The 6,000-nt window shown below is 46.1% G+C and overlaps 1 protein-coding gene across 1 annotated transcript in view; it reads left to right on the forward strand.

The window, feature by feature from the left end:
- Positions 1-5,730: 5,730 nt before the first annotated feature.
- Rasl10b (RAS like family 10 member B) overlaps positions 5,731-6,000 on the forward strand; it is an 11,893-nt gene continuing 11,623 nt past the window's right edge. Inside the window, exon 1 of the mRNA XM_048787814.1 lies at positions 5,731-5,753. The gene's annotated coding sequence lies outside the window, so the exon portion shown is untranslated. The remainder of the gene's footprint in view (positions 5,754-6,000) is intronic.

Consider the following 6,000-nt stretch of genomic DNA (forward strand, 5'->3'; position numbering starts at 1 on the left):
CAGTGGTAGGGTGTTTGCAATCCCCAGCACCACAGGAACAAAAAAAAGGAGGGATCTTGGAGATGTGAACACAGTGGGGACAACTGGTCAAAGAATGCTTCGTGCCCAAAACACCACACTGCTTAGCAGTGTTCACACTGTGTGACCTTTGGACACTTGTGGCATAGTCTGGCACCTGGTATTCAGGAGCCAACACGTTCTGCTCAGAGTCTCCTAAGTCAGAGGCACCCCAGGGTCCACAGTCCTCATATTGGACTCATACCTAACCCATTGGACTTTGGAGAATTGTGGAAAACAAGCAGAAACCAGTCCCATCATGTCCAAAATGATCTTGCTTCGTACCATTTGCAAGGCTTGGAGGGAGTGGGTCCTCCAAAGCAGTTTCTTAAACCGTAAGGTTCTTCAAGAAAAGAATTAGTGGGTGGGAGAAAGGAAATATGTCCCTCACTCACTACATTTCAGGCACATGAGGAGTAGGAAATAGCACAGGATGTGTGTGGGAGGTGGGTAGGTTGGTGATGTGAGGGGTAGAAAAACAAATTGATAAAGTTCCCTTGTTGGGACTCATTCATGGAGTCATGGGATACGAGTAGTGAAGAAGGTTCACACTACAAACACTGTTGTCATCTCAAAGCAAACCATGGTTCCAGAAGAAAAGTGTGTCAGGGCAGACAGAACACAGTTTTATGCCAGGATATGTCACTCAACCCCTAAAACTGAGACTTCTAGGCCTCCCCACCAATAACAGGAACAGCTGCTATTCCTAGCCAATCTGACTGAGCCAATCCACAATGTGTTTGTTCTTCCTCCTGTCACACCCTGAGCAGTCAGGGAGGGACTCCACATAAAAAAGTCTCATCCCTAGAGATACCACCTGTTGCCTCCACTACATCTTCCCTTCCAGCCTCTTCGTTTGGGCCAGATTGGAGGAACCTATTGGAGGTTGCCCAGCACCCCCTTCCTTTCCTCTGTAATGGCAGTTGGCATCATAACAAAGGGCAAGGGAAGCAAACACACACCCAGAACTCTTGCTGGTCAGAGATACCCTGAGTGTCTGTCCTCACCCAAGCCTGTTCCCTGTGCCTGTGTTGTGAAGCCTGGGATGGAGAGAGATGGGGGGAGGGGAAGTGTTGCCCTAAGAATGCTTTATCATTCTTTTGTTCTTATTGGGATCTGTTCTTGGGGAGGGTGGGGTTGGGCGAAGCTTGACCTTGTGTCTTCGTCAATAAACTTTCATTTACACACACACACACACACACAAAAANAAAAAAAAAAAAAAAAAAAAAAAAAAAAAACCCTCCCAGTGTTTCTAATATACTGTCAGAGTTAAGAATCACTGCCAGAATTATCAAGAATACAAGTAACAATCTTGGCAAGGATGTCAGGGGAAAGGTATACTCCTACATTGCTGGTGGGACTGCAAATTGGTGGCAACCACTCTAGAAAGCAATATGAAGATTCCTCAGAAAACTTGAAATGGAACCACCACTTAACCCAATTATCCCACTCCTCGGTCCATATACCCAGAGAACTTAAAATCAGCATATTACTGGTCTTAGAAACAATATACCTGAGATCTCAGTATTTCCCAGTTACCATTCTAGGGGCAGAAGACAGTGTAATTGTAGGTAAAATCTGGGGTCTCTGTGCCCAGAACATACTGGTCTTCAAATCAGATGTGACAAGAGCTGAGGAAAGGCAGAACCTATTGGAGAACTTTTGGGGGAATGAAAGAGGAACTGGAGTGGAGTGGGGAAGACTCAGACAAGGGTCAGAGGCCCTGGCTCTGCCACGTCAACATTTATAGCAGCTCAGTTTACATAATAGCTAAGCTATGGAACCAACCAAGGTGCTCTTCAACAAATGAATGGATAAAGAAGCTGGTATATATATAAAATGGAATATTACTCAGCCATAAAGAAGAATGAAATTATGGTGTTTGCCAGTAAATGAATGGAACTGAACACTATCATGCTAAGTGAAATAAGTCAAAACCAAAAAACCAAGGGCCAAATGTTCTCTCTGATATGTGGCTGCTAACACAATAAGGGGTGGGGGTGGAGAGAAGAATCAAAGTTCACTGGATTAGACAAAGAGGAATGAAGGTAAGGGAGGGGGGATGGGCACAAGAAAAACAGTAGAATGAATTGGACATAACTTTCCTATGTTCATTTATGAATACATGACCAGTGTAACTCCACATCATGGACAAACAAAAGAATAGGAAGTTATACTCCATGTATGTATAATACGTCAAAATATATTCTATCATCTATAACTGAAAAGAACAAATAAAAATTGTAAAAAGGGCTGGGGTTTTTAGCCCAGTGGTAGAGCGCTTGATTAGCACACATGAGGCACTGGGTTCGATCCTTGGCACCACATAAAAATAAATAGATATTGTGTCCATCTACAACTAAAAAATATTTTTATAAAAAAATTTTTAAGTCACTGCTAGAGAGACACACCTGTTCATCTACTTCCTCTTCTATGGTAAAGTTTGTGTTCTTGTGGCAGGGGAGAAATGGTAAAGTACTTCCACGCACATGGTACCTGCTTATTCCCTTGTCTGTCTCATCACCCCCATTTTTCAGGTGAGATGTGGCAGAGCCAGGGCTTCTGACCCCTGTCTGTGCCTTCCCTGATCCGTTCCAGTTCCTCCTTCATTCCCCCAAAGGTTGTCTGATAGGTTCTGCCTTTCCTCAGCTCTTGTCACATCTGATTAGAAGACCAGTATGTTCTGGGCACAGAGACCCCAGATTTTACCTACAATTACACTGTCTTCTGTCCCTAGAATGGTAACTGGGGAATATGGAGATCTCAGGTATGTTGTTTCTGAGGGCAGAAAACGGCTGAGGACTCTCAGGTTTGGGCCTTCCTACTTCCACCTCTTGCATTAATGCTTTTTTTGATTTTGCTTGGACCCAGATTTCTTTTCCCTGCCACCCCCAGCTCCAGGAGGCAAGAGCCTGTTTATTTTAATACCTGGTATGGCACTTGGGAAAGATGACACCTCCCCCGTTGTTACCCATTTCTATCTCCTGAACACTAATCCTAGAGTCCCAATCTGCCCCCAGACATGCTATTAGCAACAAGGATGTTTCTTGAAAAGTTTCTGAGTTGGCTCTAAACTTGCCCTTTCAGATTCTCATGTAGCATTTGCCCTGCCGTTTTCCATGCGGCCAACAAGGGAAAGACTAATTCCGGGGATTGGTTAGACCCAGATTCTCAGGTGGAGAAGTGGTTTTCAAGGATTTAATTTCCTGCAGCATTGTTTTGGGGCAAGACTGCCATCTATCTCTAGAATCATTCCTCCTTTGGGAAGAGCCCGAACACTTTGAGCTGCGAGAACTCCACTCACCCCCTTCTCCAACTGTGTGGGTGTTGAGAGGATGAGGTTCAAGTCTAGCCTCATGTTTTCCCTCCCTGATTTCATTCATGTTCCACTTATAGTCAGAGGCCCCAAGATCTAGCCAATCAGCTTCTGAATGCCCCATGGTATCCTTGGCTATAATGGAGCGGGGGCAGAGGTAGACAGATTCAGATCTTTGTCCTTTCTGTCCCACTTTATGCTGGGGTCTCATGTGGTGTAGATGGATCCATGGAACCTGATCAGCTGGTTTATCTGGCCTGCTCAGCTCAATCAGAGCCACCTGAGAGTCAAGGCCAGACAGACTCAAGGGAGGAGCCTCTCAAATGTATTCACTCAGGTAACCCTAATGACAGAAAGAGAAGGAACAGGCCTCTGGGAGTGTATGCGTTCTTGACCTAAAGTAACTCTCAGCAAACCAAAATGAATTCAATGCCTTAAATTCAGGCAAATTTGCCACTCTATGAAGATACTATTAGTTTTTGTTTTTTAATAAAAAGTGACCTACCACTGAAAGCCAGTAAACTCCATAATTAACTCATGGCTTTGTGTTTCCCCTAATATAAGCTGCGATGTTTCTAAGAAGACTGACCTAGAGGTCAGAGTGCAAGCATTGCTCAGTTTCTTATTTCTAGCCCCCCTTGAGCTGAAATGGAACTATGTCCCAGGGGAATAACGTGAAACCTGGGATCCTCAGGCAGGAGAAGGATTAACGATTTTCAGATACCACAGGAGACAGTGCCCTAAACAATTTAATCAAATTAAAAGGCTCCCAGTGACCCCAGAATGATCCTGGCGGGGGACAGTAACATCCGATTTCTCTCCATCTCTCTACCCCTGATAAAGTAGCATTCTGCTTTGGGAGGAGGCACTATCCTTCCCAGCCCTATTCTTGCTTTCAGCTACTGCTCCAGGGTTTTTCCTCCTACTCACATCCAAGACCTCTAGAAGCCAACCTAGAACAAATGGAAACACTTTTCAGGGGTTGCCCCCCTTCCCTAGAATGGCTATGTATCTCTAAAAAGACAAGAAAAAATAAGGCCACACACTGAGACTCGCTGTTCCTTGCCAGGCATTGTGTTAAGGATTCTACACACGGAAGTCATATCCTGTCAACAACTAATAACATCTTTATTTCATAAAAAGCAAAAGTTACTTGTCTCAGTCACACTGTAAGTGACAGACCCAGAAGTTAAATCCACCTTTGTCTGATTCTGAAGCCCAGCTTCATGCTTTGTGCCTAGACAGATCTGGGTGGGGAGCAATTGGGAAGGTGTCCAAAATACAGAACCCAAAGGGAGGAAGAAAACTGGGTTCTGTGGGAGAGCTGGGACCCATAGTATTGGAAAGTCATGGTGGAAGATGCAGGGCCCCAGGGGTGAAAATACTTGGCAGATTTCTCAGACCATCCCTCTCACTGCCCTAATGGCATCAAAAATGCAACCTGACCATGCTACCCTGCTCCAAAGTCCTCTGTGCTTTCCCCTTCAGCGCAGGGCTATTATCTGAACTCACCCTGGCACTCAGGGAACTTTGGGACCTCACCCTAACCAACTTCTCAGCCTCTCCTCTCACCATACTTCCCGGGCTTCTGACTAGTTCTTGGACTGATTTCTCAAACCTCTATAATTGCTTCTGACTTCTCTTGTCTGCAAGTCCTCTTCTACAACACCCCTTCTTCCCGTTCCCTAAGTCCACTTCTTTTAAAGGTTGCTTCCTTGAAAGCTGCCTTCTCTGAAGCCTCCACTGACTCCACTAAGGAGTTGGATTACTGTCTCTGCCCTCCCCCAGAACCTTGTCTTGACACACTGCACACCTTCTAGTGGCTTGTCTGCTTTCGGCCTTCCCACTGGACTGTGAGCCCTATGCCAAACCCAGCAGCTACCCAGCCAGAGACTCTCATTTGTTTCCCACATTTTGCAGATAAGTAAGTTACTCTGCTGCTCTCATCCACAGCGATCTCATCTGCAAAACAGGGGAACAGAATCTACCTCAAAGAACGTTGTGGGGATTAAATTTGAGTATTCAGGCAAAGCTCCTAGCACACAATAAATGTTAGCTATTGGTGATGAAATGATGTTGATGATGATTGTTTTAAAATAAATACTTGGGTCATTTTGCCCTCAACCCTGGCAAATGCTCCAGACTGAAGAGGAAAGGGACACAGCAGTTTTCATTCGGGAGTGGAGGTCACACATTGGCAGGCGATCAGCTTTGCTTTGCGCTAGCCTGGTCTGCCTCTAACTGCCGCAGGGAAGGAGGAGAGTGACCACCCTTTGCTCAGACCTCTTTGGGGGTGGAGGAGAAAAGCCTGGACGACTAATCCCCAGTGCGGGGCACACACTGGGCTCCTGCCAGTAACTGATCGAGTGGACTGGTAAAGGTCAGAAGGACAGAACTGGGGAGGTGGGTGACCGGGAACTTGAGGTGGGGTTAGGAGAGGATGCGAGGATCTGAGAGCAGGAGTTGGAACGCAGCCAGACTTCAGAGTCTCTCCCGTCCCCTTTTCCCACTCCAGGTTCGAGCTAAATTCTCGTAGGGAGAGTCTCAAGGGAGGTGAAGGTCGAGGCTAGGGGTTAAGGAAGCGGTCGGGGCTGCTGAGGAATCCGTCGGGCTCAGGGACCCAGCGG

The sequence above is a fragment of the Marmota marmota genome, unplaced genomic scaffold, assembly GCF_001458135.2.
Source record: "Marmota marmota marmota unplaced genomic scaffold, marMar, whole genome shotgun sequence".
NCBI classification, from domain to species: domain Eukaryota; kingdom Metazoa; phylum Chordata; class Mammalia; order Rodentia; family Sciuridae; genus Marmota; species Marmota marmota.